Below are 24,414 nucleotides of genomic sequence, written 5' to 3' on the forward strand. Positions count from 1 at the left end.
GGAGTATGTGAGTACTGAAATATGGGAATGCTCAGTGAAATGGCTGAGCTAGAAGAGAGGGGTGCCAGTGGACAGGTACAGAACTTGTCAGATATTACTCAACTGTCTGCCCTTTGCATTGCCATGATACCTCCCCCCCGCCCCAACTTGGTTTCCTCAAGCCTTCAGTAAAATGCACTGCATGCTGGATGTTTGGTTGGCACTGGGGGGCCCAGATTGGCCCTGAGCAGAGATGACAACAGGCAGAGAAGAGAATGAAGGCACACTGGGAATGGAAAGTCAGAGCAGTAAGTGACCAAGACTTCATAAGTCACTGGACCTTGAAGAAATCTTGGAGATATCATCAGATTTCCACAAAATGTGAGGGAGGAAATTCTAGCAAATTTTTATTTAAATCTCCAACGACTCAAAATCTGAGCTTTAAACACAGAGAACGCTGTGACTGATTAGCAATGTCCATCATGGGCAGTGACAGCTGATTACATAGACCAGCCTTATGCTGGGGCCCCCAGATCTACCATTTAGCTTAGCATTTGCTCAGCCAGAGGGTCAAGACTATGTTCTATTCATCTTTTGTGTCTCTACCATTAGTAGTGAGCTGGGGGCTTGTGGGATGTGGGAGAGGTGACAGGGGGAAGGACAGGAGGTACAGCAGAGCCAGCAGCACGTCTGAGCCCCAGCTCAGCGGGGCAGGACATGCCGATCCATGTCCTGACTCTGTTAAATCCCTCGATGAACTGGGTGGGGCAAGCTGGGCCTCAGTTTCCTCAACTGTGACTTGGGCCAGTAGTATCTGTGGTGAGTTGTAGGTGAAAAAAAGCATGCTTTCAGATCGGGGGCACACAGTTCAAATTCTCTCTCTCACTAGCAACTCGAGGGCATCTCCAGTCTGCTCATTTATGAAAGGTGGATAATAATCCTTATTTCACAGGATAGCGTGTCCGGATTAGAAATTGTATACACCACCGTTTACCAAGCATTTACTATAAGTGAGGCATCTAGCTGGGCATTTTACGGACATGATCTCATTTAGGGAGGGCACAATGCCCAGGACCTGGCCAGTTCTCGAGTGTTATTACTCATTTCCCATAGGATCTAAGGAGTCTGTGGGTATGGAAGGGCTGTATTATCCACAAATCACCTTCAGAAAGTGATAGCAGTAACTATTTACAGCCCTTCCCCCCAGCTGCTCTCCACAATCCTCCAGTGATGGGCTGTCACGGCAGATCTGGACCTAGTTGTCTTTTACGACTGGCCTGGAGGCTGCCAGAGAAAAAGGGCAAAAGTGCTATAATAAAAGGGCAGACAATTACCTTCCCTTATAATTACCATTTGCAGTAATTAAATAATAATAGCCTTTGTAGGCCCTGAGAACTCAAAGCAGCCCACATGGATAACATCTGGTTTGCTTCTCTTCTGCCAGGAATTGTGTGCCCACAGGGACAGATGGGGAAGTCGAGGTAAAGGAAGAAAGAAGGCCAGCCACCCTATGCCATACAGCATTCAGGGCATCAGAGTCATGAAAAGAGCCTTGAAGTTGTGACTCAGAGGGGCAGACAGCCAGGGGCCCGTGTGTTTGTGTCCTGGCTCTATTGCTCACAAGCTGTGTGGCTATAGGTGGTTCATTGCAGGTTCTGAGCTTCAGTTTTCCCATAGGTAAAATGAGATGGAACCAACACCTGACCTGACCTAAGTCTACTGTTCTAGGCTTTATTCCATTCATATATAATTCTTGCAGCACCTGGGCAATGTGGTCAGTTAAGCTCCAGACTCTTGTTGGTTTCAGCTCAGGTTATGATCTCAGGGTCATGGGATCGAGCCCTGGGGCAGGCTCCTTGCTCAGCGTGGAGTATGCTTGAGATTCTCTCTCTCTGTCCCTACCTCCTGCTCACTCTCTCACTCTCTAAAATAAATAAATCTTTAAAAAAATACTGAATAATTCTTTTTACATGCTTTGGGTTGCAAGAGATAGAATTGCATCTCAGAGGGGCACCTGGGTGGCTCAGTCTGTCAAGCGTCTGCCTTCAGCTCAAGTCATGATCTCAGCATCCTGGGATGAAGCCCCAAGTCAGGCTCTCTGCTCAGTGGGGAGTCTGTTTCTTCCTCTCCCTCTCCCTCTGTACTTTCCCTCTCCATCTCTCTCTAATAAATAAATAAAAATCTTTTTTAAAAAAGGAATCCATCTCAGAGTAGCAAATAGGCAGAAAAAGGAGAGCTAGTAGCGGTTCACAAAATCCAAACTGCAAGAAGCAAAGGTCTTGGGAACAATCGAACCAGGGACAAGTCCATTTCAGACCTCTCTCCCTCCCTCAAATATCAACTGTATTCTTTCTCTACCTTTTTACAGAGTGCACCAACAGCTACACTAACATGTGGTTCTGAGCTTCAGCTGCCAAACAGAATTTGTGCTCACTGGCCCTGCTGGTCAGGCGGCCACTCTGGAACCAGCCATCTGCAGCTAGGAGGGCAGTGTCCATAATACCCACATGGGACTGTTAGGGATGGAGCCAGAGAAGGGCAGGGCCCAGAAAAGGTAGAGGACACGGGGCAGGCAAAATAATAATTATCCACTAAAGCAAAATTCTTGCCCATGGTCTGTAGGAAAGTCAGAGAAGTGTCATAAAACCAGAGCAATGGTATAAATCACCAGGAATACAGAAATACTGAGAAGCTCGCCAAGGAGGGGCAGGGGAAAGTTATACAGGCTTTAGACCCTAGTCCCCTAAGCCGTGTACCCAGTCCTATTAGAGCATCCCTTTTGTATGCTTCACTGACCAAGGCAGCAGCAATCTCCAGGCTTCTCAAGGGCCTGGGTGACATACCCTTGGAGTTGACATTGATTCTGGCTGCCTGCCTGGCTTTGGCCTTTTTTAGGGAATTGCCACAACTCTTATTCCAACCAGGTGGTTCCAGCAGGGTTTGGAGGGTCACATGACCCAAGCCAGGCCAATCAGAATTCTTCTTCCAACCTATCCTTGGGCACCTAGGACTATGTCCTCCAAAGAAACCGTCCAAGAGAATAGAAATCTCCATGCTGAAAGGGGCAGAGTCCAGCGAAGAAGGTGCTGGAAGCATCTCATCTCCTTGGCTGGACCCAACCACCAGAGAGTTTGGCCTAATTGCAGGCGCTCCCACCTTGGTTTGGCCATAGGGAGCCAGTCAGATTCCCCTTGGGCAGGTGTATTGGTTTTCTAGAGCTGCTGCAACAAGGTACCACGAGCAGAGTAATGTAAAATAGCAGGAATTTACTCTGGCACAGCTCTAGAAGCCCAGAAGTCTCAAATCAAGATCGAGCAGGGCTACAGTCCTTTCTCAGGTTCTATAGGGAAATCCCTCCTTGCCTCTTCCAGGTTCTGGGGGCTCCAGGCAGCCCTGGGCCTGTGGCTGCATAAGTTCCAGCTTTGCCTTTATCTTCACATGGCTTTCTCTCCATCTGTCACTTATAGGGTCACTCATCACTGGGTTTAGGATCAACCCTTGTACTCCACAACAATCTCATCTCAGGATCTTTAACTGAATTACATCTGTAAAGATCCTTTTTCCAAATCAGGTCACATTCATAGGTTCTGGGGGTTAGGACATGGGGGCTACCATTGTTCTGGTTCTGGACTCAGAGCAACCTTTGAAAAACTAATTCCAACTCCTTTAGAGAAATGTGATCCCTCTCTGAGCCTTGGGTTTTGTCTCCTACCTATAAACATGGGGGCTAATACCATCTATCCACAGGGTTTGTTGAGCAGATGAAATGAAATGTTCCATGTAAGACCCAATCTCACCATTTACACTCCACCGAGCTGGTCTCCTTAGCCCCGGTCGTGGACAGAGTACTCAGGTCACTCACTACAGAGGAGTAGCCACATGACACCTGGTTCATTCCACAGGTTCCCTAGAGTAGGACCCTCTGGACCTAACAAAATCAAATGTCTTCTCCTGCAGAGCCGAGGGCTAGAGCCTCTTTCCAAGTCTGTGGCCCCTGCAGAAGATTGAGAACCTGAAGGCTGATAAAATGAGGTTTGCAGTCACTGAGGAAAATCCTAGGGACAAAGAAAACACAATATTGATACTGGTGGCCCAGCCAGTATCCCTCCACACCCAGTGCCCTTGACCCCACTTTAATCCTCACCACCTCCTGGGAGGCAGCTCTCGCCATCCCCAGGCTACAAAAAAGTTGCTGAGGCTCAGGGAGGTGATGTCAGGGGTCCAAGGCCACACGGCAAGTGAACCTATGGGGCCTGGTGAGATCCCATGCAGCATCTGTCTTTTTTTTTTTTTTTTTTTAAGATTTTATTTATTTATTCATGGGAGACACAGAGAGGGGCAGAGACATAGGCAGAGGGAGAAGCTGGCTTCCTGCAGGGAGCCTGATGTGGTACTCCATCCCAGGACCTGAGCTAAAGGCAGATGCTCAAGCACTGAGCCACTCAGGTGTCCCATGACACCTGTCTTGATCACATTGTCACAGCAAAGCGAGCTACCCCCAAGTGTCTCCTCCTGGTTGGACAGTGACATCAGAGTTCTCATAAGCCCAGTGAGATAACATTTACCCGAGAGATTTCCCCCCACAAAATGCCCTGTGCCTGCTGTTCTTCTTCCATCAGACTTTGATTCACAGTTGTACGCTTTGTGGCTACAACAGCACCTGGCACAGAGGTGACACTCAATAAAATTCAAGTAGCAAGGGCATTCCTGCGGTTAGTGCCCCAGGGAGGAGATGACAGGACAGCACAGATAACAAAGGGCTCATGTGCTGAGCCTTTTCCTGGCCAAACCCTAGGCCCAGCCAGGAGACCTAAGACTTAGGGAAACACGTGATAATCCCCAAGCCTGGAAAGGACTCTCCTTCCTACCCATTGTCCTGGGGAATAGGAAAGGCAGAAAGGAGCATGACAGACGGCGTAGAATGTTCCAGGGCCCCAGAGAAGGGAGCCCTGGGTGGGTCTATGGGATCTGAGAACCGAGGCACGTGTGCAACCATGTACCTGGTGCTCTGCGCATTCGGGTGAGGAGGAAATACCTTCAGGTTTGTCTAGGCAGACACAGCTGACACGGCCTCAGGGCGACTGCTGCACAGACAGGGATTGGAGCAGGCTTGGGGGAGGTGGGGGACAGGGACCTGGAAGGGCTGAGGCGGGTACTGGGAGGCAGGCCTTGCTGAGGCTTGGAGCCTACAGGAACGCAGAGGTCTCTCCCCTGCTACAGGGTTGAAGTTCATGACTCCAGGTATCATCCTGCTGGCCAAGTCTGCAAAATGAGACAATGTTTATAAAAAGCACTTTGCAAAACAGAAAGTGCTCTATAAATTTGAGCGATTATTATAGGAGCTGCATTCCTGCTTCCCTCATCCCAGCCCTCCACTGACCATTCTTTCACTAATCTCCAAGTCCCAGGACTGTTTTTATCTTCTTTTTCCTTTTTAAAAAATATTACCTTTATTTTTTTCCATGATAAAAGCCATGCATGCTCATAATAGTAACAGTTGAAAACACCTAAAGGTGTACCCTCAGGTCCATCCCTCCACCTCCTGCTCAGTTGTTTTTTAGGATTTGCAATTTTTGTATGGATTTTTTTTTTTTTTAAAGTAGGCTCCATGCCCAGTGTGGAGCCCAATGCAGGGCTTGAATTTATGAGCCTGAGATGAAGACCTGAGCTGAGATCAAGAGTCAGATACTAAACTGCTTGAGTCATGTAGTTGCCCTGTGGATTTTTAAAAAAGGACTGATGTGGAGGAGAGGAGACAACACCCTGGCTCCCCTAAAACAGCACCCATGCCTTACAAACACAGCTGTCATTTTTCTGGTTGCAACATCCTTATGTTTCTGACCAGGGGCAGAGAGTGGGAAAAATAAACTATTTGCATCTTGCACTTTCTCATTAAATGTCTCAGGTGCTTTACCATTTCCACTTCTCAATCTACCTCCATCACCTTCTAATCAGAGGGAAGCCTTGATTATGAGCATGGGCTGATTTTCAACCCTGCTTTTCAATGTCTTAATGAATTTTTGCCTTTTTCTGAATCTTCATAGATATGCTTGTGGGTGTACTTCTAGCTGCTTGCCAGAATCCAATTCTTAAAATTTGTCCTTATCCTATTTGACTTTTCGTGGTATTTGTCCCCATTGACCATATACTCCTGGGGAAATTCTCACCTCTCTGGACCTCTGTGACACCACTGTCATTTAATCCTCCCTTTGCCTCTCCGATTACTCCTGTTTATTTTGCTGACTTCTCTTCCTCAGTTAGCTTTTTTTTTTTTTTTAAGATTTTATTTTTAGGGCAGCCCAGGTGGCTCAGCAGTTTAAAAGCGCTGCCTTCAGCCCAGGGTGTGATCCTGGGGACCTGGGATCGAGGCCCATGTCGGGCTCCCTGCGTGGAGCCTGCTTCTCCCTCTGCCTGTGTCTCTGCCTCTCTCTTCCTGTCTTTCATGAATAAATAAATAAAATCTTAAAAAAAAAAAGATTTTAAGTAATCTCCACACTCAATGTGGGGCTCAAAAACTCACAATCCTGAGATCAAGAGCCACATGCTGTACCAACTGAGCCAGCCAGGCGCCCCTTAGCTAGCTTTTTTTTTTTATTTTTTAAGATTTATTTATTTTAGAGAGAGAGAGAGCACAAGCACGGGGAGAGGCAGAGGGAGAGGGGGAAAAGAGAGAGAGAAGCAGACTCCCCACTGAGCACAGAGCTGGATGCAGGGCTCCATCTCACGACCCTGAGATCATGATCTGAGCTAAAATCAAGAGTTGGAAACTTAACTGACTCAGCCACCGAGGTGCCCTGGCTACCTCTTAAATCTTGGTCTCCCTGGGGTTCATCCTTCTCTGTGTAATTTCTTCCATCCCTTCTATGATTTGTACAAAGTAAGTTCTCCCTCTTTGATCTCTCCCTCCAATCCCAGGACCACATACCTAGTAGCTTGCTGGATCCTTCCCCTGATCACCCCTCAGGAATCTGAGATAGTTGTCCACAGCCTCCTCATCTTGCTGGACTGGTAGATTCTCATTCTCTCTCTCTCTCTCTCTCTCTCTCTCTCTCTCCCCTGTGTCTCTCCTCTTGTCTCCTCCCTCTCTCTCCCATCCACCCACAACCCATGGCTAAGTGTTACTCTCAGCTCTTCTCTCGCGTTTACCCCACATACCGCTGGATCCAGCTTTACCTGCCTGGAATTTTTTTTTTTTTTGGTAAATTTTCATCTTACAATAATTTCAAATTTATAGAAAAGTTACAATAATAGCACAAAAGAACTCCCAAATACTCTTTACCTAGGTTCACCATTCATATACATTTTGCCTCATTCACTGTTTTTTTTTTTTTTTTTTTTTTTTTTTTTTTTTTTGCCTCATTCACTGTTATTCTGTATCTGTACATGTGTCTTCACATACACACAATACACACTCACATGAAGACATCTTGCCCTTTTCCACCAAATATTTCAGAGCATATTTCCTAAGAGCAAAAGCAGCCTTTTAAAGAACAATAATACAATCATCCAACACAGCAATTTAGCATTACTAAAATTTTCTTGTCTACTCCACTGTCCATGTTCAAATTTTGTGTCAGTTGTTCCAATAATATTCTATATAATTATTTTTTTCTCAGTCCAGGATCAATCCAATATGACACATTGCATTTAATTGTCATATCTCTTTAGTGTCCCTTCATCTGAAACAATTCCTGAACCTGTCTTTGTCTTTTTTGACCTTGACATTTTTGAAGATTCCATGGACAAGTTATTTTGTAAGATGTCTTCTTCATGACCAGAATCAGATTATACACTTTTGGTGGGAATGCTGTTGAAGATTGTACACTTCAGGCATTCACCCTCCAGAACAGATCTTTTTAAAATTAACACTCCCCACCTTTTTAAAAAAGATTTTATTCATTTATTCATGAGAGACACATACAGAGAGAGGTAGAGACATACGCAGAGGGAGAAGCAGGCTTCCTGGGACTCTGATGGGGGACCTGATCCCAGGACCCTGGGATCACGACCTGAGCCAAAAGCAGACGCTCAACTGCTAAGCCATCAGGAGTCCCAACACTCCCCTCTTCTATATGGCACAATTATTTTCAGAAATAATCAAGAAATGATATGAATGATAATAGTGGCCCAGAAAAGAAAACACAGAAATGTCACTAAAAATATAAGAAAATAAAATATTAAATAATATTATAGAACACAAAAGGAAAATATTAATGGCTTAACAATGTTTAATTACATTAGTGTAGTTTTAGAATAAGGGAGGAAAAAACCTATACCACATGGGGATCTGTCACAGAAATGCCTAACAACCATCTAGTTTGTTTTTGTGCTTTAACTGATGTAAATTTCTCATGACTTCATCAGAATCTATTTGATTCAGGGATCCCTGGGTGGTTCAGCGGTTTAACACCTGCCTTTGGCCCAGGGTGTGATCCTGGAGTCCCTGGATCGAGTCCCACATCAGGCTCCCTTCATGGAGCCTGCTTCTCCCTCTGCCTTTGTCTCTGCCTCTCTGTCTCTGTGTCTCTCATGAATAAATAAATAAAATCTTAAAAAAAAAAGACTCTATCTGATTCATATGTTCATGTCCAATAGAAAATGTAGCCAGGTTTGTAAATCTGTCTATTGATAGTTGATCAAAGAATACCTTTTATTAATTTTAATTATTTAGAAGTTTCTTTCAGGGGTGTCTGGGTGGCTCTTAATTTTGGCTTTAGGTCTTGATCTCAGGGTTATGGATTCTAGTCCTGCATTCGGCTTCGCACTTAGTGGGGGGTCTGCTTGGGGATTCTCTTCCTTCCTCTCCCTCTGTCCCTCCCCTGCTCTCTAAGACACATAAATAAATCTTTTTTTAAAAAGAAGTTTCTTTCACATGAATCAACAGATACACAGATAGTTACAAAATAGTGTTAAACACAGGGTGAGTTTGGAGGAGACTCATAAAAATCCCTTTCATAATAAAACCAAGAAATTGCAGTGCAGCTCATGGCTTTGTTTGTTTGGGATTGATACTGATTCAAACACCTCTACCGTCAAAAAAATTTCCACTAAAACATATTCACCAGAAAATTCATCAAATATTTCTATTATACTTGGTTTAAAAAAAAAACAAAACAACTTCCAAAGTTTTTCTTCTTTTGCAAAAACAGACAAAATGGCTGAAAACTAACATTGTTTGATCCATTGTCTTTCAAGTGTATCCAATTCTTGCTGAAAACGATTGCAGCATCCAAGCATTTCCCTTTTATTTCTTCTGGCAGACTAAGACCAGTATCTTCTGTTGCTCCTCCCTGCTCTCTTCTTGGAAATTTGATTATTTTTTCTCTGTAAACGTCCACTTCCTTACATGTGTTGTTGCATAGTTAATGAACTCTGCAGTTTCTGTGCCGCCAGGCTTCAAGAAGCAACGTTAAAGCTGGATGTTTTACTGTACAGTGATCAAGGCTGATCCTGGCAGATTCAAATATTTTTGTGTTTGATTGACCTCACCTAAAACTTCACACTTGACAAAAGATAAGTCAGGAAAAAATAGTCACATACAGCAGAGAGCAAAATCTGAACAGATCTCCCTTTGGATCACACAGTTCTTCAAAGGCTGAGGTTAACTTTTCAAACATCAACTCCACTGCATGCACAGCTTCATGTGGAGCAATCATTTCGTCTGCGAAAAAGCTTTTCCACTGTGCTTCATTCTGCAGCATTTCCCATCAATGAAGCGAGGCTGAAAAGAACAACTCCATTTTTTCAAAAGTTCCCAAAAATGTCACACATGGGAAAAAGACTCCAGGTAATCACACAGAATGTCAGAATTACACTGACTCGGTTTAGTTTCTTTGCCATCACTCTGCTACCATTGCTTATTTTGAAGCTACTATTTAAACACGGGATATGCAGTTCCACAGGGGTTGGAGGCACAAACTGCACCAAAGTTAGTTTGAATAGTTACGAACTGAAATTATCTTACTCTGAAAAAAGAAACACAGTCTGCCGAGTCCACATCCACCAGGGCCAGCTGTGTAACTAGGAATTTGCCGAATAAACTCCCACTTCGAAGCCAATGTTGATCGGGAGATAAGTGATTAAAATAAGCTCATTTGAAATACATATGCATGTATATGTTTACACATACACACACAAAATTAAATACATACCAAATATATAATTAAATATATGGTTAAAACTCAAAGTAATGGCAGCAATTGCTTGGATGATTTCAGAGAGGACTGCTTCATCACCAAATTGCTGGCATATGGTGATAGTCAAAAAAGAGATCAATTTTAGCTGGTTTTAAATTTTTTTAAGTTTTAAATTTTAGAACACAATGTCCCCCCTAACTGCCTGCACCCAGGGCAGTGATTCCCCGCCGCATGGCCACACCCGTGATGTGCTATGAATCCAGTGCATTATATCAGGAAGCACACCATGTCAACTCTTCTTTATACTGGTGGTGTCCACTTTGATCATTTGGTGAAAGTAGAAGTCCTTATAAAGTTCCCATGTTTCCCTTTGTAACTTATAAGCAGTGTGGGAGAGATACGCTGAGACAACATTTATATGCTGTTCCTCATGAGGATTTTACCTACTAGTTCTACCGTCCTTTGATGACATTCTGACCTGAGCATTTTTTATTCTGCATTTTGGGACCTCTTTGCCCCCACACTTCTGGTGGTGGACTTTGCCCAGGGGGTCAGTCACTAGGAGTCATTCTCACTCCTTCTATATTTAGTAGATGATGTACTACCACAAGGAAAAAGCTTCTTTCTTTCTTTCTTTCTTTCTTTCTTTCTTTCTTTCTTTCTTTCTTTCTTTCTTTCTTTCTCTTTCTTTCCTCTGTCCTTCTTTCCTTTCCTTCCATATGAAGGCTATAGATTATTTTATTCAACAAGTTATAATCCATTATTATCATTTATTATTTTGGCTTTCAGGGTTGTCCCTGATTTGGCCACTGCGAGCCTTTTCAAGTTAGCTCCTGTGTCCTTTCGATACACCCCCATCGTTCTTTTGAGCACTTCCTTACTTTCTGGTGTGTACCAATATATGTAATGCATGCCAGGATGTGTCTATGTACCAATATGTATAGGAGTACCAGGAAAATGACCTAGGGTACCCCAAACAGAATGTTGAGGATCCCCCCTGAGGGTCCCTGTGTGGGGTCTTGCCAAGAATACTGGAGCAGGAGAGAGCATATCTGAGATTCTATTTTGGATTTTGGCTGCAATTCCCCACCAGACCCTATGTTAGTAGCATTTGATAGTGGTGCAGCAGCACAGATTGGAGGATGGGGTGGGTGTTTCCTGGTTCATAGTGATTCTTCCGGGACAAATTCATCACTTCTGTGTTCCCCATGCCTTCAATCAACACACACAATTTGGAAAGCCACTCCTCCTGTATTTATCTACTTATCCCACAGACTGGGTGGCTTAAAGAGCAGAAATTTATTTTCTCATGTTCTGGAGGCCAGAAGTCCAAAATCAAGGTACTAGGAAGGGTTGGTTCCTAGTGAGGATTCTTCTCAGCTTGCAGATAGTACCTGCTCATTATCTTCACATGGCCTCTTCTCTTGTGTGCACATGGACAGATCAAATCCTGCTGTCTCTTCCTCTTCTTATAAGGACTCCGGTGACCTTATATATGACTTTATTTAACCTTAATCACCTCTTTAAAAGCCCTCTTCCAAATGTAGTCATATTAGGGGTTAGAATTTCAACATAAGAATTTTAAGGGGTCACAATTCAGTCCATAACAGTCTCCTTTTGTTTTGTCTCTGTATATTTCTTTCTTTTTTAAAGATTTTATTTATTTATTCATGAAAGACACAGAGACACTAGGTCAGGCTCCACGGTCAGCAAGGAGTCTGCTTGTCCCTCTGCCTCCATCCCTCCCTCTGTTGGTGCACTCTCTCTCTCTCTTTCTCTCTCTCTCAGATGAATAAAATAAAATATTAAAAGAAATATACAGGGATGTCTGGGTGGCTCAGCGGTTGGGTATCTGCCTTCGGCTCAGGGAATGATCCTGGAGTCCTGGGATCAAGGCCCACATTAGGTTCCCCCACAGGGGGCCTGCTTTTCCCTCTGCCTATGTCTCTGCCTCTCTCTCTCTGTGTCTCTCACAAATAAGTAAATAAAATATTTAAAAAATATATATATTTATTTATAAATTAACATCTCAATGCCTCAATTTCCTTATCTATAAAATATGGCCAGATAGGTAATTTTGTATTAATCAGTCTGGATGATGCTAGCTACTGTAATAAACAACCCCAATATCTCATTAGCTTGGTACAACAAAAAATTATTTCTTATGTTGGGCATACTCCACTGCTGAAGGTCAGAGGCCAGTGGTACACTAGCAGTTCTGCTCTGTGAGGTCATTTGGAGACCAATGCTCATGTGGTTCCATCTTTTTTAACACATGGCTTCAAGGTTGCCCTCAGTCCACTGGTAGATTAAAGAAAGAGAGACTGAGAAGGCCATACTGCCTTCAACCGGAAATCATTTCTACTCCCATTCCATTGGCAAGAGCTATTCCTATGGCCCCACCCAGATGCATGGGGATGGGGAAATGCAGTTCACTGAGGGTCCAGGAAGAGGAAACGGATCTGATGAGCATCCAGCCAATCTCTGCCATGGACTCCAGGCTATCATGAGGACTGAGTTAGCAAATAGTGTAAAGATTTAGAAGAGTGTCTGGCCCTCATTAGCACTCGATAAATGTTAGCAGTGATTACTAGTGAAGCTAGAGGGGGAAGAGGAAAACACTCTTCTCCTTTGTGGTGGGAGAACCATATTGATATAATCAGAGAGCAGCCTGCAGCTATGGCTCCCATGAGTGGGGAAGGCCAAGCATGTGGAAGAGATGCTGGCACAGAAAGAGGAGTTGAGGTGAGAGATAGAGGCCAGAGAAAAAGCCCTTCCTGACTGCTCTAAGGTACCTGCTACAATCAAGTCTGTCCTTCTCTAATCTTGGTTGGTCTGCAATTAATAACAACCATGATAAGAGATAACATTATGTGCCAGATGCTTTGATAAACTCTTGATAGACACTAACAATTTTCAAATTCTAGCCACAACCCATGGCAGGGGGAGGAGCTGTGAAATCATTTTAAGGAGCTGGTACCAATATTTTGTAATAAACAGAACAGACTAGACTAAACTGTAACAGAAATTATCAGAGTATATCACACATAGTAAGGGTAAATATTGTTTTATGGCTTCTGTTTTATATTATGTGTATACTGGGTCATGATACAAAATAGCTTTCTGATTGTGCGTTACATTCACTGCCCTAATTCATTGACCCTTCCCAACAACCCAGTGAAGGAGGTGTCATTATAACTCTGTCATTTAGACAGGAAGATTGAAGTGCTCAGAGGTGTCCATGCTTGCTGGAGGCGGCATGATGGGGAGTCAGTGTTTGCTGCCCATAGTTTGGCTCCTGAGTCCCACTCTGAAATCTACCCTGGTATCTTTTTTTTTTTTAAGATTTTATTTATTTATTCATGATAGACATAGAGAGATAGAGAGAGAGACAGAGACAGAGACAGAGACACAGGAGGAGGGAGAAGCAGGCTCCATGCCAGGAGCCCGATGTGGGACTCGATCCCGGGACTCCAGGATCACGCCCTGGGCCAAAGGCAGGCGCCAAACCGCTGAGCCACCCAGGGATCCCCCTCTACCCTGGTATCTTTTAAGGAATCAGCAACTTTCCTTTTGGCTTCAGCTTCTTCAAGCTGGATTTCTGTGCTAGGCAAACCTAAGAGTTCTAGCCAATGGAAGCTGGGGGGAGAGAGTGTGGGCCAGGCACAGGAGGCAAAGGAGGGAGGCCAGCTTCTAGACTGGGGCTCAGCCTGGAGCTGCCCAGAGAACTTCAGCAGGGGACCTCACCTTTTCCGGTCTGTCTCCTCCCCCTGGAAGATGAAGGCTGCAATAATACCTCCTTCAGAGGCTTTTGCCAGGAAGAAGTGAGCGGATCTAGAAAAGCACGTGTCCTAGGTCAGGCTATGAGTAGGGATGCAGGAAGGGGGGGTGGGCAGGGCTGGGACAGCACCTATAACCGTCCAGAGGTGGCATTGAGCAGGGCAAGGAGAGATCAAGCAGCAGGAACTGGAGGCTGGCACGCCAGGCAAAGCAGATGTGATGAGCCTCAAAGGCCAGATGGGGAGCATGGATAGATAGGATCCTTGAACCCTGCAGGGCCCTGGGAGGTTCTGGAAGGGTGAAGAGGGAAGTCCCCCAGGGTCCTAAGGCACGCACAGGCATTTCCTGTGAATTAAACTTGAAGAGTACACAGCATGGTACCTCCATCCCGGGTGGCTAACAGAGGAGAATGGGAGCCAAGTATCTCAAGCCTGTGACTTCAGAGCCGGGAGGGGAGTGGGAGGCGGTTGAGGAAGCCTAACGGCCGACCTTGGACCTTGGCTGGGGCCTCCGCAGTTCCCAGGGCTTCACAGCGGGCTCCGTGCAGAGCAGGAAGCCAGGAGCGGCTGGGGAGGGCAGGCAGCTGGGGGGCCTCCTCTGGGAAGCCGCCCTTTGGTCGCCCTAGCCGCCAGGGGTCCCACTTCCTGCATCGCGCAAGGCCTGCAAGGGACCTCAGAGGTCACGGAGCCCAGCCTCGTTGGACACACGCTGCCAGCGGAGCCCTGAGAGGGGCAGGCCCGCGTCAGGTCACACAGCCGGTGGGCCACTGGGGCCAGCGTGGGGGCCACAGTGCTCACCCAGGGCCGCCCCCACTCCTCAGTGTTCTCCGGCTTCCTCTGGCTCTGCGGGAAGCAGGCAGGGAGGGCCTGCTCCTTCCGATCTCTCTGCTGTGGGGGGTCCGTTTCCTGTCAGAGCTGAGTTAGTTCAAAGGCCCCTGGAATGGGGGGGAGGGGTCTGGACAGCCCAGGGCGGGGGCGGGGTGGGGGGAATGGGTCTTTAAGTCACAAAGACTACTTTATCTTTCGAGATTTTAAGTGGACAGAAGCCAATTTCCTAACATCCTTTCTTCTGATGTGGCCCTTGGCAAAAATTATAACATGGGCTGGGGGCAAGGAAACTGAAGGTATTTGAGCCCCTGCTATATGCTGGGCTCTGTGCCAGGTGAATCTTTCATAGACATAACAATCTCCCCTGGTAAGGGATTGGTTTCCTCATTTTACAGATGAGGAAGTGGAGCACAGTGAGGTGAAGTAACTTGTTCAAGGTCACACAGCCAGGATCTGAGCCCAGGTGTGTCTGATTCTAGAGGCTTAACACGATTTAACTTCAGGTTACGTCGTCGGTGCCCCAGGGGTTGTGTTCTGGGTAATCTCAGTTCTGCTTCTATGTTAGGGTTCTCCAGAGGAACAGAACCAATGATAGATCAATGATAGATAGATACAGAGAGAGAAGGGGGAGGGGGAGAGAAAGAGAGAGAGGGACAGATAGGCAGATAGGTAGGTAGACAGATAAGCAGACAGATAGACAGATAGACAGGCAGGCAATTTATTACAGGAGTTGGCTTATTATGAAATCATGGAGACAGAGAAGTCCACTGATTAGCTAGAAACCCATGAAAGCTGGTGGTGTAGTTAAAGTCCAAGCCCAAAGGCCCAAGTCCCAGTCTGAGTGCAGGAGAAGACCAAAGCTCCTGTTCAAGCATTCAGGCAGACAGTGAATTCACCCTTCCTCCACCTTTTTGTTCTATTCAGATCCTCCACAGGTTCCATGATGCCCACCCACACTGGGGAGAGCAATCTACTTTACTCAGTCTACCAATTCACGTGCTAATCTCTTGCAGAAACACCCTCACAGACACACCCAGAAATAATATCTAACTACATATCTGGGCATCCTGTGACCCAGTCAAACTGACACAAAATTAACCGTCACAATTGCTCCATTCATTTATTCAACAAGTACTTACTAAATGTTTGGTAGGTGCCAAGTGCTTTGGGTACACAGATAATAAAAATAGACAGGATCTATTCATACTTGTTATGTACCAGGCACTGTTCTAAGTATTTTACATGAGTGAATTCACTCAGTCCTCACAACAATTGTGCAAGATAGAACCTATTGAATATTCCTATCTTATGGGGAGTGACACAAGCACAGAGAGATAAAATGATGCATATAGTCCCATAGCTAAGAAGTGATGGAGCTGGAAGTCAAGCTGCCAGAATGCATGCTTTTGACCATGGCACCGCACTGCCATGTTAGACCTCCTGAAACTCACAGTCTCATGAGAAGACAGTCAAGCCTCCAGGAATTACAATAAAATGTGAAAGGGGAAATGAGGGACATTGAGGTCATGCAGAGGAAGGGTAAGCCAGCTTGGGTCATCAAGAAAGCCCTCTGAGAGAATGTGACAGCCAACCCTGTGCTTAAGGAGTGACAAGTCAGGCTGAAAGGAAACAGGTCCCAGGCAGAGGGGAAACATGTGTGACGGGGCACGCCACAGAGACTGAAGGAATTCAGTCTGACCAGAGCTTGGAGCCAGGTTGGGGAGTGTGGAATGGTGAAGTTTGAAGCCGAAGAGGGTAGAAGGGACCAAGGATCCCGAATGCCATAGCAACAAGTTTGGGTTTTATCCAGTGGGCAATGGGGAGCAGAGCTGTATGGCCCTGGAAAAGTCACTTGACCTGACTGCACTTCAGTTTCCTTATCCATAAATTGAGAGTAAAAGAACCTACTTTATATGCCTGTAATTATTGAGTGGGAGAGATGAGACAACGTGTTTGTAGCAGGAACCTCACAAATGTTAGTTTCCAGTCTCCACCGCCTCTCAAATTAGGAACCAAAATGTGGAGATGCAACGAACAAATGCCACAGGAGCTGGAGGCTCCCTTCATGTCAGTCAGGAGGCTTTGAGCAACAAGGAACAGAAACTCCAACAAAATATGATTTAATCCATAAGGAGTTCATTTTCTTACATAACAAAGGAGAGAAGTTCTAGAGTTGGGAAATTCAGTAGCTCAGTGGCTCAATGGCTCAGTGGCTCAAAGAAGTGTCAGCCTCCTTCCCATGTTGCCAATGTCCTGCCTCATAGTCACAAGATGGATGCAGCAGTGCCTGCCATCACACATACATGATAATGTTTAATGGAGAAGGCATTTCCTCTTATTCCCCTTTAAAGATAGAAAACTTTTATTGAGAGCCCCCCTATCAGACTTCCCCTCAGGTCCCATTAGCCAGGATTGGATCACATACTCTTCACTAAACCAATACTGGCAAAGAGAATGTAATCATCATGATTGGCCTAAGCCAGGGTGAAAAGGAGCTTGTTCCCTGAATGCTTGGCCTTAATGTGGCAGGACCCAAATAAAACAAGCCTTTCCAGCAAGGAAGAAGAGGAAATAGATTTGGCCAGACCATCAGCATTATTTGTGACTCCAAGGACCCAAGTCCAAGCTCTGGGCAATAAAGATAATCCCTTTTCCTTACCTGCCTGGATTCAGGAGCTAAGATCATTCTATGACACCTGAGATCAGGACAGACAGAGCCCAATGCCCTGAGCCTTAGAGACTGCCTCTATAGGGCTAGGGGAACTGGGCTACATGTCCTGTGTTCCTTGGGTCCAGCTCAGTGCTTCTGGCAGGATCCCTCGTTCACTTATCAATCCACAAATATTAATTGGGCACCTACTTTGTAGTGGAGACAAACAATGAGCAAAACTCAACGTGGACCCTGCCCTCACAGAGCTTACTCCCTAGCTGGGGAGGCAGGAATAACCAGACAGGCATGTGTGTGGTACAGCCCTGATCAGTCGTGGACTGACAGGCCCTAGGCCATGAGAGGAAATAGCAGGGAGACTTGACCCAGCCAGGGAGGTTGTGGACTTTAGATTTGGTAAGCGTCACTTGGGGTCCAGGCTCAGCCTTTTACTGGCTGTGTGACTCTTCAAAGACATTTTGCTTGACCTCTCTATTCCTTGCTCTCTTTGGGAACCAGCCAAAATAATGGTACCTGTCCCCTGGGTTTGGTAGGCTAAGAAAATGAGACCAGGTGGCCACTTGGACCATCACACAGTAACGGAGAAACCTGCCATCAACAATCCAGCACAGCACAACAGCCAGGGTTTCTGGCTCAAGCCAGAGTGCACATGTTCAGAGCTGGGCTCTGCCTCCTTCTGGCTGTGTGCCATTGAGCCATTTCATCATCTCTTTGTGCCTTGGTTTCCCCATCTGCAAAATGGAGCCAAAAATAGAGTTGCTGCAAAGGTTAAATAGAGTGCTCTCAGCACAGGCCTGACCCATAGTAAGCTCGATAAATGTTAGTGAAAGCTACTATTATTTTTGTGTTGTTGTTTTGAAGCTCAACATAAAAACAAACATGAAAATGTGGTTGGTGTAGGGATCTTCAGTCCAGGGACTGCGAAGTCATTCTTCTTGCTGAAATTTCAATAATAAAGGTGTTTGTCATAGCAAAAGGCATACAGCTACGAATGTTAAACATCCCTGAGAGTCCCTGGGCTTGATTACATCGAGATTTTCCTCCGGAGTACCGGCCTTCCCATTTCTATCAGCGACACACCTTGAGAAGCAACCATTGTTAGGATAAACAAAGCGAGACCCAGCCAGCGCTGCAGCCTCCGCTTCCAGGCTTTCAGCTTGCAGTGGGGTCTAACCAATCGCAGGCCGCAGGATGCAAATTGTGTTGCCTAATTGATCCATCAAGCTCTGCACGGTGCTGGTTATGAAAACCGGCGCTGTGGGAGGAATGCCTGTGCATGGAAACGCTTAGCACCGGGCCCAACGGACAGCAAGTGCTTGGGGAGCACTGGTTACTGTGTTTAATATTACGTATCCCCGAGATGGTGGGAGCATCAGAGTCCTACAAGCTGGAAGGAGCCATCACCAGCTCTGCTTTCCCTCCCCTTTGTAAGACCACTGAAGCTTCTTCAGCTCACCGTGTTAAGTCAGAACCACACCTACCTCGGAGGGAGGTGGCAAGGACTACAGGAGTTGGCGCGCGTGATGCGTCTTGGGAACGGTGCCTGGTACAGCCTAAGCATTCAGAAGCCACAATAGCATCAGCAAGAGTGATTGCTAACACTGAGCACTTAGCAGGCTCACTCTCCAGATTTAATCCTCACTACCTACCAGCGAGGTAGGCATTAATATCATTCCCATTTTACAGGTGAGGAGCCTGAGGGCATAGGTTAAATAACATGCCTTAAGTTAGTCAGCAAATTTAAATGTTGGCTGCTATGCTATATTCTTCTTCCAAAGTAGAGTGTTAATTTGGAGAGTCAGCAGAAGCACGGCTATATGTAAAAACAAAAACAAAAACCATACTATCTTGTGCACGGGAGAAAAGGCCGGCAGGAAAACACTTCAAAGTATAGTGTTTGTCTCTGAATAGGAGGAATATGGGTGGAGACTTCTTTCCCCTCTTTTTTCATCAGTCTGTGTCTACTAAGTATGACTTTTGCATTGGGAGAAAAGAATCCAAATTAATGTTTTAAGTGGCTGTGGCATAAAAAAAAAAAAAAAAAAAAGTGGCTGTGGCAAAAGCCTAGATGGATGAGGAGTGGAGGGAGGGTTGCTGATCAGGTCAGTAAACAATTGCAATGGTGGATGGGGGGAAAAGGTGAGGTCTGTACCAGGGAGTTGAGGGCAGGGTGGGGGGCACGTGGTGAAGGAGGCAGCAGGTACCAACAAGCATAGAAATGAATTTGTACTTGCTTGAATATGTGTGAAGAAAGATCCATTCATTCCTTTATTCCACAGATGACTACTGAGGTACCCACGAGTGTTCCTGGAGGTGTTCTAGGAACCAGGGTTGCACAGGACATGTCAATCCCTAAACTTATAGGGCTCCCTTTCAACTGGGAAGGCACAGATGATAAAGAAGCCAGTGCCTGATGAATCAGATGGTAAGTGTTCTAGAGAAAAGCAAGGCTGGTGAGTGATAAAGAGTGCCACAGGGAGGTGGCGGGGAACTACAGAAGACCCCCTCCTTCAGAAACAAGGGGTGAGAAGGAAATGAGAGGAGAAGCTCTGTGTGTATCTCGAGCAAAACCATTCCTTGCACAAGGAGTCATCACAGAGTCTTTGTGACAAGAGCATCTTGGGTGTTATAGAAGAGCAAGGAGGCTAGGGTGGCTGCAGAGAGGGAAGGAAAGAGAGAAACAGCAGTGGATGGGATTAGGGAGGCAAGGGAGCCAAATGAAGTGGGCCATTGTCAGGACTTGAACTGTTATTCTGAGTGAGGCGGGAAGCCGGCGGAAGTTTCAAGCAAGTGACAGGCTTGACCTTCATTTTAAAAGGATCACTGGGGCTGCTGTGTGGGAAATAGATATAGGCAAAGTTGAAAGCAGGGGACCAGTTAGGAGGCCTTTGCAATAATCCGGGAGAGAGATGACAGTGGTTTCGGAGTAGTAGAGTCACACTGAGCAGTGTTGGATTCTGACTGTACTTTGAATGTAAGAGTCAGCAAGAGGAGCAGCCAGAGGAGTCAAGAGTGAGTCCAAAGCTTGTAGCCTGTGCAAGTAGAACAGAGTCAACATTTTCTGAGAGGGAGAAGGCGTCCTGAGAACTAGATTCGTGGAAGGCAACCAGGAGTTGAAGTTGGGCATGTTAGGTTCAAGATATGGTTCAGAGGGCCCATGTGGATGTCAAGTTGGCAAGTGGACATACTGGAAAGAAGTTCAGAGAAGAGGGCCAGGGCCAAAGACAAAAATGTAGGAGTCATCAATGTACAAATGATATTTAAAGTCCAAGAACTAAATGAGAAGATCCAGGAAGTGAGTATAGGAAAAGAAGAATGATTTCTGGGTTTCAGGCTCGGGTTATTGGAAGGATGGCTTTTCTTCTTCAGAGATGGAGGACATGGGAGGAGGAACTGGTTTCAGAGGGAAGGTGAAGTGTTTGCTTGTGACACAAGAGTTCAAGGTACTGTAGGACATCAGAGTGGCAAGGAGTGGCTTGGTAGGCAGTTGGGTCTAGAGATCATAAGCTCAGAGAAAGGTTTGGGCAAGAGAGGGGGTGGGGGAGGAGAGAGAAACTGAGTTTCCGGCAAATTTACATAAAAGAAATGCAAATCTATACAAACCTGAGCCCTTTTTCTAATTCCCAGAGCCAGGGCAAACAGGTGTCAATGCAGGTGTTCCAGGGATTAAAACGGGAATTTGAACCTGCAGGTGAAATCTTCAACCATGTATAATGTGAGAGAAACACCCTCAAAGAAGAATGGGGTGAGGGGGAAAAGAAAGAGTCTGCCCTCCCCAGTTCTGAGAACCATCTGTCTCTCCAGGGCGCCTGGTTGAAGGACTCCTAAGAGACATGGGAAAACAGAACAGAGATAACAGATTGTACAGCTGGGAGCGGGAAGGTGACTCTGTTTATCTATTGCTGCACAACAACCTATTCCAAATTGGTAGTATAAAACAACATTTTTTTATTATGTTAATGCCTTCCGGGGGTCAGGAATTTAGACAGGGCACAACAGAAATGGTTTGTGTCTGCTCTGTGATGTAGGAGGTCTCCAGTGGGGAGACTGCCATGGCTGGAGACTGGAACCATCTGGAGGCTCCTTTACTCACAAATCTGGCTCCTGGTCTTGAATAGCTGAAGGCTACATTTAACTAGGCGTGTCACCCGGAGCATTTATATGTGGCTTTTCAGTGTGTCTTGGGCTTCTTAACAACATTGAGTCCTGAGTAAGAAGGTCCCAAGGACCTGTGTCTAGAGAAAGCCAGACAGAAGCTGCTAAAAAACCCCGACTCAGAAGTCACATATTGTCCCTTCCATCATACACCATTGGGCAAAGCAGTTGCAAGCACATTCAGAATCCAGGGGTGGGGACCGAGACCCAGCTTCCCATAGCAGCACTTTTTAAATCATTGGCAGCCATTTTTAGCAAGTTTTATTGAAATATAATTTACATATCACACGATTCACTCATTTCAAGTATGTAATTGAATAGTTTTTTGTATTTTCACCAAGTTGTGGAACCTGTCACCAGAATCAATTTTAGAACATTTTCATCATCTCCCAAAGAAACCCTATACCCTTTAGTTATCACTGTCCCCACCCCTCCAGCTCCCCAAAAAACACTAATCTACTGGCAGTCTCCATAGATGTGTTTTTTCCACACAGTTCATATAAATGCAATCACGTGTGTGGTCTTCTGTGACTGGTTTCTTTTACTTAGCATAGTGTTTTCCAGGTTCTTCTACGTTGAAGCATCTGTCAGAACTTCATTCCTTTTCATCACCAAATAATATGTAATTGTATAGATGTGCCATATTTTGTTTCTTCATTCACCAGCTGATGGACCTTTAGATTGTTTTTACCTTTTGACTCTTATGCATAACGCTGCTATGAACATTCATGGACAAGTTTTGCAGCCAGTTTTTTAAACCACCACTGATCCACAGGCAGGACATCCAGGGATGGTCGGTCCCAAACAGGATCTTAACATGTCCTAGCTCTGTGACCTTCAGCAAGTTACCCAACATCGCTGAGCTCGTCTGCAAAATAGGATGATAAATGTCCCTGGACAAGTGAGGACTAGCGAGCTCAAGGATGTGAAGTGACTTTCACAATGATAATCTGGCAGATGCTATGTAAAAGAACATTTGGGTTGTCCGCTCAACAATACCCCTTTTCTCAGTAATAGAACCTTGATTTTGGTCAAGCATGAAGACGCTATCTGCCTTGTGGGTCTGGACCCCTTCCACTACTACAGACAAATCACGATCACTCTCAGCCAATCATAATAATCCTTCATTCTCTCCTGTAAATGGTTTTGGAATGGCCCAGTGATATAGTCCTGGCGAATGAGACAGGAAGGAGATCTGCTGGGAGTACTGCAGAACGTGGATTTCTTAGCCCTTAAACAAGAGGTGCAGAAAAAGCAGCTATCCTCCTTAGTGACATATTGCCACGTCTTCTTGTGAAAATGCATACCAATCAGCCAGCAGAGTGTGATAAATGTGAAAATGGAAGGCAAACTGATGGCAGCATTGAACTAACATTGGAGATGCCCTGCCTCTGGATGACTCCTTCATGAGACAATAAATATCCTTATTCTTTAAGTCACTTGTTGAGTTTCTTGTAACTTTCAACTGAAAACATCTATGCTTAAACAAAACCCAGCAGGTACCTGGGTGGCTTAGTGGTTGAGCATCTGCCTTTGGCTCAGGTTGTGATCCCGGGGTCCTGGGATTGAGTCCCACATCGGGCTCCCCATGGGGAGCCTCCTCCTCCCTCTGCCAATGTCTCTCTGCCTCTCTTTCTGTGTCTTTCATGAATAAATAAAAACTTTAAAAAAGAACATATATTAGATTCTACCTATCTTCTATCTACTTTCAGAAAGAATTAGATTTATTTACAGTAAAAAACAGAAGGAAAAATCAAAATAAGGGTAAACAACGGAACTGATGGAGACTTTTGTCTCTGACATCATGGTGTACTAAGTACCCTTAATAACCCTGTTGATAAAAACAGCTAGTTATTTTAAATATGTATTTTTAATTGAATCAATCTGCTTAAATTTATTTAAGTCAAGGGAGACCAAACATTTTTTAAAAACCCAATCATAGGGATGCCTGGGTGGCTCAGTGGTTGAGCATCTCCCTTTGGCTCAGGGCATGATCCTAGGATTCCAGGATCGAGTCCCACATTGGGCTCCCTGCAGGGATCCTGCTTCTCCCTTTGCCTAAGTCTCTGCCTTCTCTCTGTGTCTTTCATGAATAAATAAATAAAATCTTTACCAAAAAAACCCCAATCATAAATAAATAAAGTATATAATATGTCAGAAGGTAGTAATGTATAGTGAAAAATAATTCAGGGAATGGGCACCTGAGTGGCTCAGTCCTTTAAGTGTCCGACTCTTGATTTTGGCTCAGGTCATGATCTCAGGGTTGTGAGATCAAGCCCTGCAACAAGTTCTGTGCTGGGTGTGGAGCCTGCTTGAGATTCTGTCTCTCTCTCTCCCTTCCTCTGCTCCAACCCCCACCCCCACTGCTGTCTCTCTCAAAAAAAATTAATTAACTAATTAAGTACTTTGTAAAAAAATAATTCAGGAAGAGAGATCAGAAGTGGATTCAACTTTAAATAGGATGTTCAAAGTAGGCCTCATTGAAATGGTGATATTTGAGAAAAATATTCTAAAGTGATGAGGGATATAGCTATATGATTATCTAAGAGAAAAATGAATCAAGTAGAGCAAACAGCCAGTGCCAAGAGCCAATTGTGTGAGTCTGTCTGGAATGTACAAGGAATGACAGAGAACTATGACTGGAACTAAAGCAGTGAAGGGAAGAGTAGAAGATGAGGTAAAGGATATAGTAATAGATAGAAAATTCTAGATTGGCAGTTTTTTCTTTCAGCAATTTGAGATTATCATTCATCTCATTGTCTTCTGGTCTCCATGGACTCTGTGTAAAAGTTTCTGCCAGCCCTGTTGTATAGTTTATGAAGATAACATATCTTTATTTTTTACTCTGGCTGCTTTTAAGATATTATCT

The 24,414-nt window shown here is 45.1% G+C and overlaps 2 long non-coding RNA genes across 3 annotated transcripts; one reads left to right on the forward strand and one right to left on the reverse strand.

The window, feature by feature from the left end:
- Window positions 1-320: 320 nt before the first annotated feature.
- LOC140633036 (uncharacterized) lies at window positions 321-14,823 on the reverse strand. 2 transcript variants are annotated; one of them, XR_012030677.1, is made up of 5 exons: window positions 14,693-14,823; window positions 13,863-13,949; window positions 5,015-5,241; window positions 3,777-4,034; window positions 321-793 (listed from the first exon to the last, which is right to left on the reverse strand). It is a non-coding gene; the product is annotated as an uncharacterized lncRNA (long non-coding RNA). The 2 variants fall into 2 exon arrangements; XR_012030678.1 differs by lacking the exon at window positions 14,693-14,823 and adding an exon at window positions 14,385-14,556.
- LOC140633037 (uncharacterized) lies at window positions 14,512-22,900 on the forward strand. Its single transcript, XR_012030679.1, has 3 exons — window positions 14,512-14,813; window positions 19,670-19,815; window positions 22,110-22,900. It is a non-coding gene; the product is annotated as an uncharacterized lncRNA (long non-coding RNA).
- Window positions 22,901-24,414: the final 1,514 nt, after the last annotated feature.

Source organism: Canis lupus, chromosome 5, assembly GCF_048164855.1.
Source record: "Canis lupus baileyi chromosome 5, mCanLup2.hap1, whole genome shotgun sequence".
In the NCBI taxonomy this organism is placed as follows: Eukaryota; Metazoa; Chordata; class Mammalia; order Carnivora; family Canidae; genus Canis; species Canis lupus.